The sequence below is a fragment of the Equus asinus genome, chromosome 6 (assembly GCF_041296235.1).
Source record: "Equus asinus isolate D_3611 breed Donkey chromosome 6, EquAss-T2T_v2, whole genome shotgun sequence".
Classification (NCBI taxonomy): Eukaryota; Metazoa; Chordata; class Mammalia; order Perissodactyla; family Equidae; genus Equus; species Equus asinus.
The window spans coordinates 92,675,207-92,688,618 of record NC_091795.1 but is presented as its reverse complement, the minus strand read 5'-3'; the positions used below and the strand labels follow the sequence as shown (position 1 = coordinate 92,688,618).

The 13,412-nt window shown below is 45.2% G+C and overlaps 1 long non-coding RNA gene across 1 annotated transcript; it reads left to right on the top strand.

The window, feature by feature from the left end:
• The first annotated feature begins 1,533 nt into the window (after positions 1–1,533).
• Positions 1,534–10,868, top strand: LOC106835649 (uncharacterized). The gene is made up of 5 exons (XR_001399168.3): positions 1,534–1,673; positions 2,512–2,659; positions 7,134–8,952; positions 9,051–9,226; positions 9,563–10,868. It is a non-coding gene; the product is annotated as an uncharacterized lncRNA (long non-coding RNA).
• Positions 10,869–13,412: the final 2,544 nt, after the last annotated feature.

The following is a 13,412-nucleotide window of genomic DNA, read 5'->3' as shown; positions in this document are numbered from 1 at the left end:
TTTAAGGAAATGGCCACATGAATGTGCAGACGGGCAAGTTCAAGATCGGCAGGGTAGGCTGGCAGGTTGGAGATCCGGGGAAGAGCTCACGCTGCAGCTTGAGGCCAGACACAACCTGGAGGCTGAATTCCCTCTTCTCCCACTGACCTCGGTCTGTTCTTTCTTAAGGTCTTCAACTGATTGGGTGAAGCTCACCCACGGCATGGAGTTTAATCTGCCTTCTTCAAAGTCTGCTGATTTAAATGTTATTACCGTCTAAAAAGATCTTCACGGAAACATCCAGATTGATGCCTGACCAAATATCTGGGTACCGTGGCTGAGCCAAGTTGACACATAAAATTAACTACCATAATTCATATATTTTTGGAAAATAAGCAATTTGCTGTTTTCCTGTTTAGCTTGAGGGGTGACTCAGGTCACGAGGATTTTGTTTTCCTTTTTTAATATTTTAGGTTTGCTCTGACTTCAAGAAGGGTTTTTTTTTTGAGGGAAAGATTTGCCCTGGACTAACATCTGTTGCCAATCTTCCTCTTTTTTTCTTCCTCCCCAAAGCCCCAGGACAGAGTTGTATATTCTAGTTGTGAGTCATTCTGGTTCTTCTATGTGAGCAGCACAGCAACTGACAGACGGATAGTGTGGTTCCACCATCAGGGAGCAAACCCGGGAGACAGAAACGGTGAGCACCGAACTTTAACCACTAGGACATCAGGGCCGGCTCCACAACGGGTACTTTGTAATAGATCCCCTGGTGATTCCAATATGCATTCAGGGTTGAGAGCCATTGATCTAGAACCAGGACTTTCAGAGCCAAGACCTGTGAGCCTGTGAGTTGACCTGACAGCCTGGGCTCTTTCCTTCCATCCTGCCTTAGTCACACAAACCCGTTTCTCTGCTGGTTCCTCACTTTCTTCTCTTCTGTTCAGGCACTGGTTTTCAACATTGCCTGTGCATTCTAATTTCCTGGGAAGATTAAAAACACTGATGCCCAGGTTCCACCACTAGAGACTTTGATTTACTTGGTAGTGGGTAATCAGAATTGCAAATGCAAAATGCAGCCTGGGTATCAAGGGTTGAAAAATTCTGCAGGAGATTCTAACAGGCAGCCAACGTTGAGAAAAATCATTCAAGTAATTTCACGTATGTATTCAAGCTTTCAGTTTAGGTTGGGTTCATAAGAAACTCTCTTTCTAAGCTGCGGTTGGTTTGTAAATCCTCCACAATACGGAATTTACAATCTGGGATTGTAAATATGTCTGGATTTTCTTAATTGGAAAAAAAATATATATTCTAAAGCACCTCACAATGAAGTTAACCACTTAGACCCTTATGTTCAGAGACTCATTCCTCCCGTGAACTTTTATTGACCGATTTCCCTGCAGTGCCACATAGGCCTTCCACACAGAACCACGGGAGAGACAAAGGAGAAAAGACATTTTGTCACTGCATGAGGAAGTTGCAGTTGAATGGAGAAAGCAGACATTAATGTCACCATGATAAAAGTGTGGTAATTACCGGAGAAGGAGGAGGAACAAGATCTCTGTGACCCCAGAGAATTTCTTCAGGTGGAAGAGGGAGTCGGAAGGCCTTCCGAGGCAGAAAGAGGAGCTGCCTTAACCGCCCAGAGATGTGACAGCTGATGATGCACTCAGGAAATGGCAGACGGTCTGATGCTGGTGAGTCAGAGTTCACGCGAGGAGCGCTGGAAAGGTAGTTTGAGATTAGATGGTAAACAGCCCTGAAAGCTAGACTAGGGAGCTGAAAGTTTTAATATAAATCCTAAGGTTTTTCTTAATGAGAGAGAACATTTACCAACATTTTAACAAAAATTACCTGAAGGCAAGCAAAGGGCAGCATTGGGAGCAGGCAGGGCAGATTTAAAGGAATTTTCTAGAAACAATTTAGGTAAACTATTATGAGGACCTTAACTTGGGAATTGGCAGTGGGAATGGGGAGGGCAGAAAAGATGGGGAAGGAGGCAGTCAGTGAGTGCAGGTAAGTGGCAGAGCCAGGATTTGAAGCAAGGTCTTGGCTTCATTTAACACATGGGCATACACTAAGATGTACACACAGACACACACACTGAGGACAGAATATGTGCCAGGCACTGTGTGTTGGGTGGTGGGGGACCTGAGATAGACCCAGTCTCTGGTGTCATTGTACTTACAGGTAAGGGGAGGATACACAGAGATAAGAAGCCATCATCCAACATGACAAGTATGATGAGAACAGCAGTAGAGGGCATCATGGGAACAAGTCAGGGAGCAAGCCAGCTGACCCAGACTTAGAGGGGCCCTTCCCAGAGAAAGGACATCTAAGAAGAGATCAGAAAAAGAGGTGGATTAAAAGTGCACAGGGGCAGCTGGGGAGGGCAGGTGTGCTCCAAGCAGAGGGAATGGCAGCCTTCTTGCCTGAGGGGTCCAATCCTGCTCCCTAAACGGGTCTCCGACTGCATTCGGAATGTGCTTCCTCACATTAAGGTCCTGACAGCTGTTATTCTGCAATGATTTCCAGCTCATGAGATGTCAGCTTTCTCCTCCCTGGGACGACCCACAAAGGATCAGAGAAAGTCACGCTGGAAAAGGTCTGTAAGGACCCCCATTTCAACCCCTCAATTTACAAAGAAGGCAAATGAAATCCTGGAGAAATAGACTATTTTCAGGTAATGTAGCAATTTAGAACTGGAACGCAGGTCTCCTGTTTCCCAGTCCAGTGTCTTTTTACATGTCAGGCACGCTTGTTATAGCTGAGTTTGATGTCAAGGGCACTCTGTGTCTAAAACTCCTTGCCGAGTGTTTTTTATTTAATTTACTCCACCATGTGCTCACTTATAATTATTAAGTTCCTACAATTGTAGCAAACTGCATGTCTCTTCCCCAAATGCGCTTCCTGTACAGTAAGCCTGTTCTTCTCATTCCTTCCAGACTTACTGTTAATTCACTCATCATCTCAAGTCTTATTATGCTCTTCTTCCTGGGGCACAAATGAACTCAAGCACTGAACTGCTTCATCATTCCTGATACTAAAAGTTTAATTTCAGAAATTCTCAGGCCAGGCCCATTTCCTAAACTTCTGGCAGCATCTACTATAGGCAGGCTTCATGGCACCCACGGGATGGCCTCATTCACCCTGTCATCATCCATTCCCCATGTCAACCCAGACTCACATTCAGCTAATGTTTATTGAGCAGTCTCCGTGCTCGATGCTTTATATGCATGATGTCATCTGATCCAGACCATATTTCAGCTGGGTAAATATTGTCCCCATTTTCCCAGTGAGGGACCTGAGGCCCAGGAAGGTCAGAACACCCTGCCCAATTATACCTTGGAGTGGATGAGCCAGGTTGACTGCCTCCTGGTTCACTGTGTATTTCTGGTATCTCAGGCTACTTTGTCCCTTAGATTTGATGGGAGAAGTCCTGCTGGATGGTGAAATTATCATTTTGTTTCATTTTTTCTGGCAATAGATTTTGTTGTGACATGTTGTCTGCCAGCATCAGACGTCCAGTTATGTCTCATCCCAGTTCCACACATCCTGTGGATAATTCACATACCAGCCGTTAAAATAATGTCTTTCAAATGAGGATGGTGGGGCATGACCTGTGAATGTTTCCTGCTCTCAAAGCCAGGAGATGAAGGTAGCTGACTGCAAGCTAAGAGAGAATCCTCCTCATCTGCGGCAATTTCTTTGCTCAGGGGAGATCAGCGATCACTTAGCGCTGCCTCTGGATGCGGCTCTGCGGTTCCTCTGACGACTCAGCTTTTCAGGGCAGGATGAGAAAGCCTGTGGGGTCAGGGCGGACGAGGGAGGGTGGCTTGAACGTGGGGAGAAGGTGAGGGCACCCCGCCTGGAGATGTGGCGGGAATAATGATGTGTGAATCCTGCATGACTCAGCCCTCTGGGCAGGTAATGAAAACCCAACAGACACAAGCTTGTTTAAGAAAATATGCATCATTGATGTGGCTATTTTGGGAGATGAAAGAGAGCTTGAAAAGGAGAAACATGTGAAAAGTATTCAAGTTGAGTGAGTGTGATAGAAAACCAAGATTTCCCTTCATAATTGAACGGTAAAAAGCAAATGTGTCCTGATCTTTCAAGTCACAGGGTTGGAAGGAAGAATGGGGTGTGGGGGACAGATGTTGGCAGTTGTTTGCTCTCTGGATGTACACATTGTGGTTTGGGGACTGAGGGACTTTGGAAGGGATTTGCTCCTTTATTCCTTTATTGTTGCTAAGAGAAATCAGGCCTCAAGTGGGGTTGGGAAGGAAGATTCTTCACACCAGCCCCCTGGACATGCCAAAGCTTCCCCTGTGACAAGAGCCTGTGCTAGCAGACATCTGCAGTTACCTCACAGCACAGTGAGGGCAGAAATCCTCTTTCTGATCACTTGCAGCAGATTCCATGTGGAACCATGATCAACCAGGCAGAAGATGGGGTGCAGGAGAGAACAGGCCACACAGGGCTCTGAGGCCTTTGATGCACATGTGTCAGATGGGGGGCTGACGTGTCCTTTCACCCTTAGTGGAGTCCCGAGGCACAGGAGGATGAGGCGTGTTTGAGAAGAGAGGATCTGAATCCTGCCTGCTCTGTTCTCTCCTAATTCTCACCGCTGCCTCCTGACTGGTCTCTTCCAGGCACCCGGGTCCAGCCTTACACCCCACGTAGAAAAGGCACCTCTAACACCTTGGTTTTTATCTCGTTGTTTTTGTTTTTCCCTGAATTTCTGATCCTGATCTGCTCCCAACCCTCCTGACTGCTAATATCATCAATTGTTCATTTAGTCAATACATATTTATGAAGGCCTCACTGGGACTCTGTTCTCTCGTCTGGGCTGCATCCCTTACCTCCCTCTGACTCGTTTGCCTCCTTTTCTGATTCCCAGCCCATGGAGACACAGCTTGCTCATCATTTGGATTTTTTTATTGGTTAAGCCCTCTAGGTAACATCCCTCAAGCTCTACTGCCCTGGGACTCTTCCTCTGGCAGCCTCCATGTGGAGCACTCCTCCCCCAGCTTGGGGTTGTCAAATTCCTTTAGGAACCCACACATTCACCCCGCAGCTCATCTTACAAAAGCCCTGGTTGCTCTAATCTTGTCCTCCCTCTGCCTAGAAGACATCACTGACTCCATTGATCCAAAGCAGTAATTCTGGAAGTGTCTTCTGAGGTACCTTAGTTGACAGTGATTCTAATACAAGACTCAAAGCTGTATTTTTCTTTTAAATATAAATATTTATTGAGTCTCTGTTAGGTGCCATACCCTAACAGATTCTGTGGACACAGTGATGAGCAACTTAGACATGTCCAATGCCCTCATGGTGTTTACCATTTATCATGGAAGACATCAAACAGTTACCACTGTGAAAAGTATTTTGAAGAAAAAGTGAAGGATGTTATAGAAATGAAAAAAGGGCAGTGGTTGTGAAATCTAGTCTGAATACTCAGGAAAGTTGAGCCCTGGAGCATGAGCAGGATTCAGTAGGCTAGCATGGGGGCAATAGTGCCAGGCAGCAGGAACCACTGTGTACGTCACCACCCTAGCACTGGAAAGAGCAGGACATGTTTCAGTGACAGAAAGAAGGTGGTTTGGCTTGAAGACAAGTAGTGCTCTAAAAGGACAATCCCTGAGTGACTTTGCAGCATCATCGGGAACGCTTCCTAAAAATGTAAATACCTGATTCTCACCTCCAATTGTTAAATCAGGGATGGAACTCTGGTAGATTGATTGCAAAAATGGATTTCGTGGGTCAATAACCTTTGTAGTGTGACTTTGCAGCTTTTTCCATGAAGAGATGGAAATCTCTTTCTCCACTCTTTGAATCTGGACTGGCCTTATGACCCACGTTGGCCAACAGAATGAGGTGGAGTGTTCTCATGCCAATTAGGAGCCCAAGATTCAAGAAGTAGTGTGTTCTCTGCTCTTTCTCTTGGAACTCTGGCTCTAACATATAAACAAAAGCAGGTGAGCCAGCTAGAGAACAAGGGACCATATGGAGGAGAGTCCAGTTGCCCCTCTGAGGCCATCCTAGACCAGCCTACAGCAAGCCAGCTCCTTAACATGTAAGTGAGCTCAGCCAAAATCAACAGAGCTGCTCACCTGACCCACACCTGGCAGCAGATGCACTAGTAAGTCCAGGGGAGACCAGTGGAGTAAAACCATAATCATTTGAACACTAACAACTGGTTGTATGTTCAGCCACTCAGAGTGGGTGGTTTGTTACGCAGCAAATAAAACCAATACAGGAATCAAGAATATGGACAAGGATTTTTGAGAGAAGAATAGGCAGAGGTCAGATCTAGTAGGACTTTGTAGGGCATGAAGAGGGTTTGGCAGTTTATCCTAACAGTTATGTGAAGCTTTCGAAAGGTTTTGAGCATGGAAGTGACACAATTAGGTTTGCGTCATAGAAAGATTAACTTGGCTACTTTGTGGAGAATGAACTACAGGAGAAGAGGATGAATCAAGGTAGACTGAATTCAACTTAAGTTTTGTTTCGTTTCACTTTTTTCTTTAAGTAGGTAAACTGAGATCCAACTCTGCATTAAGTAATGGGATTACAAGGAATAAGACCCATACCCTGTCCTCAAGTCTGGAGGGAGACTGAGAGTTATGACATATTTTAACAAGTACCATAATGGAAATTCACTCAGGTAGTCATGTTGGTGTGGAGAAGTAGCACCTAGACCAACCTGGGGGAAAATCCAGGATTCTGTCCAACTGGTGATAGCTGAGGATGCCCTGAAGATGGGAACATCATTTCCTAGGAAGAGGAAGGAGCCTAAGTGAAATACGGTGTTGCCAAAGTATGAAGCACGAGGTGGGAAGCAGAGGAACTAGATGGGCTAGGTATGTAGAGTCCACGTCACAGAGTCTTCTTTGTGCCTATTGAGCCTGTAGACAGGCAACAGTGCAACAGGAGCTGCATGGCAGACGTTCCTGATGCCTGAGACATGAATGGACTGGTATATAGAAGAAGCTCAGTTAAGAAGGGCAGGACCCTGCTCTGGGAGCCCTTAGGATGAGTGTTGCCATGGCCATTTGACCTGACACAGCTGAGGCAGAGCTGTTTGCTACGTAGGAGGTTGGTGGACAAGACAGAGAAATCATCAATAACCGGAAGTCTCCCTTGGTTTATAGATTTTGACCCAGGTTCCTACAGTAGCCCTCAGTTACTCCTGATTGTCTTCTGGAAGCCAGCAGTCAGCGGAGGCAAGAAGAGAACATTTTTTGCTGTGGCACCTCCTCCTCCCCAGAGTGTTTGGCATCTTGTGCTGCCAGTCTCCAGCTGTCTGTCTAGACGAAGCCCAGATTGGACATGTGAGGTATAGAACACTGTGATCCAGGCCTACTCACTCTTGGCCAACTGGAGGGTGAGCACTGGGGACAAAATCTGGGCTGGAAAGATTGGGGACATCTTTTTCCTATTAGCAGTTGGATGCTCCCACGACCCATGGATGTCTCTGGCCACTGTACTGCCATGTCTCCAAATATACACTGGACCCAAGGCTGCTTAGAGGAGCCCTCCGTCTCATGCCTCTGCTGACCATTTCTTGGGCATCAGAACAAACATCATTTGATCACAAGGGCAGAGATCCCTGGGCAACCTCAAAACCTCTAAGGATAGTAACTATTTTTAAAGATTAAATTCCTGTCTGTGCAAGACCTAGGCACTCATATTATCTTCCCATTATTCTGTGAACGTCACACAACAACTCTGTGAAAGAGACATTACAACCCTATTTTAAAGTGTTAATTAGGAAACCAAGTAACTTGCCCAGAATCTCCCAGCTACAGATGCAGTGGAGCCAGGACTGCAACTCAGAACTGCTTGAGTCTGTGCCCCACATTCTATCTATTCAACTACACTGCCTTTGCTGCCCAACCTCGTCAATCACAGATGAAGACACAAGGACAAGAGAGAGAAAATGATTTGCTGAGACGTGTGGCAGAGCCTAGCTCTCTCACTCGAGGCTCTGGACTCTCATTTCCTTCTCCCTCGGGGCACTCTCATCTTCTCCTTGGTATATTTCCTGAGCCACTGCTCCAGGTCTGCCTCATTCAACCTGGGAGGCATGAAGCTGGCTGGAAATCCCAGACAGCTGAGTCTGATGCTCTCAGCAGACGCAGCTCCCAGGTCCCCTACTGGCCTAGAAGCAGGCAAGGGCCTCTGACAGAGAGCTGGTATGAGGTGTGGGGTACCACATGCAAACCCTGGACTTCACATCAGACGTTCACACTGGAAGGACTCTGGAGGCAGTTAAGACCCTAATGTTTATTGTGATCATTTGAATGAAGTTTTTGTCTTCCTTCATGAGAATTGCTTTCCTTTTTCCATAACTATTGATCCTGTATCTTGCCCTGGAGGGCAAGATTAGTAGTATTAGCTCACATCTGTCACTTTCATTTTACCCATATCACTGTGGCTCCATGGAGTGAGAACTGTGCACTGTGGAAGACGCCTCTGTCTGTTCTTCCAAGCACCTACTACCAAGAAGCTCATTTGCCAGGATCATAGAATCAGGGCAGGACCAGCTGTGTTATTTGTGGCACCTAATGCAAAATGAAAATGTGAGGCCCTTCATCAAAAATTACTGAAAATTTCAAGGTCTGATAGTACAGCGTTACACCAAGCTCAGAGCCCATCTAAAGCTGGACACTCACGGAGCTGGCCCTGAGTGGGACTGTAGAAATGTAGCAGAGATGGAGAAGACAGGGCAGTTAGAGCTGGAATAAGTTTATCTGAGCATTAGCAATGCCATCTATGCAATAGGGTGATGACACTGACTGCCAATTGTGCGTGAATCATGGGTAATATGCAGAGACTACTGGGAAATGTCAGGTGTTGATTAAGAAGACACGCCCCTTTCCCTAAGAGAGAATCTAGTTCAAATCCCTCATCTTGCAGAGAAGTAACCTGAAGCCCAGAGAAGAAGAATGGCTTTCCACATTTAGCCAGGTAATTCGTTCGTGGTGGAGCTGGGATGGGGGCACGGGGTCTCCTGAGTCTCAGTTTGATGGTCTTTTCGCTAAACCAGGCCCCTTTCCTCTCTGCAGCTGCCTCGGATGTTTCCTGCTTGACTAACGAGGCAGGGCCTTAGTGCTCATCGGCGGATGGTTTGGAGACTGAGTCAACCATCTGTAAGATTGGCCTCCACTTCCTGCCCAGCTGCTGGGTCCCATGATGGGATCATACTGAAATGAACGTTATCCTTCACCACAGGATGCTGGGGGTGAGAGAATATCTTTCTCAAATGACTCCTCACATGGTTCGTGATGAAGTGGCTTTCTCTGCACACGGTCACTTTCTAGTCACCAGCTGGCTGATGTGAGCATCCGCCTGGTAGTAGTGTTCTTCGGAGGCTACACTGTAGACAAAGTTGGGGTCCATGGGATCCCTTTACATTGAAATGCCACTGACCAGGCTATGTCAATGCTTAATAATAACAGTGATGTGACAAAAATACTCCATAGGTATAAACTTTTGGGAACTATAAACCACTGTCACATTAGATATCATTGCTCTGATACCAGAAGAAGACTAGTGTAATTTTATTGTAATTTTTCAGAAGAGAACACCGGCTCAGAAGTACTTGACTACCTGCCCAAAGGTACGTTCGCACAAGTGATGGAGACAGTGAACTAGCTCAAGAATACTTTGATCTCTGAATTTTACCCAGTCAGAGAACAATAGGATATACTGAGAGGAAGATGGACTTCAGGGTCCTCTGTATCATCCTCTCTTTCCTGACGCTCTTCCATGGAAACCGAAGGCTGGCAAATCTCTCTGCCACCAAGACCTTAATCCTGGTGTTGTTTTTAAGCAGGGCCCTGACCCGTAGGACAGCCTTGGCAAGCATATGGGGGTTGGTCTTAAATTCTGTGGTGATCTTGTTGGCAAATTATGGTTCTAGTCTCAAAGTCACATAGAAGCTTAGCTATTATCATCCAGAGTTGAGGAGCACAGCCACCACTTTTTCACTTATGACTCTCAGTTCTATTATTTCAAGGCCCAAATTCTGTCCCACGCTTCTTATCTGTATGTGTCACTATTTGCTATACTCTCCATTTGAGTGAATCCCAAGCACCTTAGATGCAGAATGTCTCTGGGCTTCTCTCCCTCCACTTACACGTGCATTCCCCTCCCAGTTCACTCCAGTATCTTTACCCATATTAAACTCTTTCCTCTCCTTTCTCTGAAATAATGAACTGGTTTATAAAATTCTGTCTGTTTTATTGGCCTCCCTGCCTCCAGCTTTCTATTTTCCTCCCATCCCTTATCCTGCCCCATGGGTGACCCTTGATTATGTTCCTCTCTGTCAAATGTTTTTCCTTTTATTTATTAGTAGGCCAAACGTAGTTCTTATTCATAACAACCCAAGAGGAATTTACGAAAACTATTTTGCAAATGGGGAAACCGAGCAACTGAGAGTTTAAATAACTTGTCCGAAGTCATGCAGCTACTAAGTGAGAAAGCAAGGATCTGAACCCAGAAAGTCAGTCTCCAGAGTTCCTGCTTTTGGCCACTATGTTCTTGTTATGGACTGAATGGTGTCCCCAGCCCCATTCGTATGTTGAAGTCTTAATCCCCCGTAGCTCAGAATGTCACCCTATTTAGAGATAAGGTCTTTAAAGAGGTAATTAATATGATGCCAGTAGGGTGGACCCTAATCTAATATGACTGGTATCCTCATAAAAAGAGGCAATTTGGATACAGATATGTGCACATACAGAGGAAAGACCACGTGAGAACACAACCAGAAGGTGGCCAACTGCAACCTAAGGGGACAGGTCTCAGAAGAAACCAAATTTTGCTGACATGATGATCTCGGACCCCTAGCCTCCAGAACTTTGAGAAAATAAAGTTCTGTTGTTTAAGGCACGCATTCTGTGGTATTTTGTCATGGTAGCCTGAGCAAACGGAGACATCTACGCTGAGTCTCATCTCACGTGAACAAAGTCCACACTCCTTCAGCATGACAAAGTACTCGAAGACGCCTCATCTGCCTCATTCTCCTGATTCATCACCCTCACACCACTGAAAACCTGTATTCCAGACATACTGAGTCTTCAGTCTTACCCTTCTATGCTTTCTCATTATTTTATGCCTTTTCTTAGGGCCTGCCTCTGCTTGTTAAATAATTTTAGTCCTTTATCACCTGAAAACTTTCAATCATCCTTTAAAATTTGACTTGGGTAAACTTGACGAGACCCTCTATCCGGAAGTCTCTTTAGTCCCTTCCTTCTCTGTTCTCCCACTGACTATCTGTTCATCATCTCACACATCACATTCCATTTCTCCATGAGGCCAGTAACGAGTGCTCGGTGAGGGCCTCACACTATGCTGGGCATTGGGGATGTAGAGATAAAGGTGGCCAGCGCTTGCCCTGAAGGAGGTGAAGGAGCCTGCACTACTGTTAACCATGGTGGTGTCAAGTCCAGAGAAGGGTCACCTAACCCAGCCTGGAGGTCAGCAAAGACTTCTTGGAGGAGTGGAGCTGAGGCTTCGATGACAGATGTGAGTGGGAGGAAATGGGGAGGCACAGAAAGCATTCCACGCAGGAGAGGCAACACGAACAAAGTGTAGAGAAACAATGGGGTGCAATTATAGTTCCTTCCAATGGACTGTATGATTTATGGACTGTATGATTATGTATGTCATGTCTGATTTAATTTTAGGGGCTGCCAAAATATTTGCTAAAGAAATAACTGTTGAATGAACAAATGCATGAATGAATCAATGACTCAATGAAAGAGTATATGAGCAATTGAACAAGCCTCTTATATCAGTTAGAATCCTTTGGTTGTAAGCATCAGAAACCCACTCCTGCTGACTCAAGCAAAAAGAGAGTTTATTGGGAAGGTTAGGGGAAGCTCATAGGAAGGGAGGAAAGATGAAAACCAGGCTGGAAGGCAGCGACAGGCCACTCTGGAGGCCCCAGAGTGGGACCTGCCTGCCAGGCTTGCTCCCGGGCCATGGCTGGAAGGCATGAACCACAGGTGTCTTCTGTCTTTTGGTCACTCTCTTTCTTTTCAAGTTCTAGGAAGTGAGATCTCGATTGGTCATGTGCTCACCTCCTGGTTAGGCCAGACCTCTGCTTCCCTGATTTTATCCAGTGGAAAAGAAATATTGCCATAGTAAAAGTCAGGTTTCACCACCAAACATGTGCAGTTGACATTGAGGCATCAAGAGAAACAAATATCCACTACATAGAAGTTTTCAGACAACTCGCATGGCTCTTTTTCATGGTCTGAAGCATCCTTAGAACCTTTTTCACGTTCAGAGCCATAGCTTGTTGATGCCAAGAGCTTTCTTCGGCCAATGAACCCTGTGTAAAGTTTTGATATGAGATGAAACGACCTCGGGAATTAGTACATCTGCTTCCAGCCCTTACTCCTGTGGGGTAAGGTACTTTCAGTAAGTCCATTCTAAGCAGCAGGTCAGCTCCAACACTTGCTGGTAGTTGCTAATTTCCCCAGACCTATGCAAGAGCAAGTTCAGATGTTTCTATATTCGCAGGTCCATCTTGCCTGGACTAGGTAACATTTGTGAAGGTACTTGGTTAATTATCTAGTGTTCTATAAATGGAAATTAATATTTCTTTTGTAGTCCCACTAGAGAACAGAGGCCTTTGTTTCCTTTATTTAGCAATTTAGGATCAAAAAATTTCTCTAAAGGGGGTTCTACAAAGTCTGTTTATCCCAGAGTTTAGCATAATCCTTGGCACATAATTCAGACTCCAGGAGGCTCCGTTTCTGTCGTTCTGATCCTTGATTCTACAGCTTCATACTTTTGTTCTTAACTGCTCTCCTGGCTAGGATCCTGCCAGAAAGAGAGCTTATCGAGATGCAGTCCCTTTTTTGGATATACCTCAGGACAGAACCTCACTGACAAAATAGAAAAAGCATGGGGCTTATTAATTTCATCATTCATCACTCAAAAGGAAACTAGCAGAAGGCCATAAAAGAGCTCAAGAATTTTCCTTTGATCTCTCAGATTAACTTGGTGAGATGTTTCTATGCTTCCCAAGTCCTAAAACTCATAGTTCCCTAAAGAGTTTCTCACCTACAAAATACCATGAGAAAGAATTGTAATCTTTCTTATGCAGATGGAATTCCTATGTGGTTTCTTTTTTTTGAGTTTGTTGAGGTACTTCTCTATGGCGGTCTCAGCCGTGTGTCCAAGCTCTGGCCCTGGCTTTTGACATGAAATCCCCTCATGTCATCTAATAACATAAATCTTAGTTTCCATGTCTGTAAAATAGGAACCATAGTGCCAACCTCACTTTTCATTCTTTATTTTTGTTTATTTTTTTAAATTGTCGTAAAATACACATAACGTAACATTTATCACGTTATCCATTTTTTTAGTGTAAAGTTCAGTGACATCAAGTCCTTTCCCATTGCTGTGCAGCCATC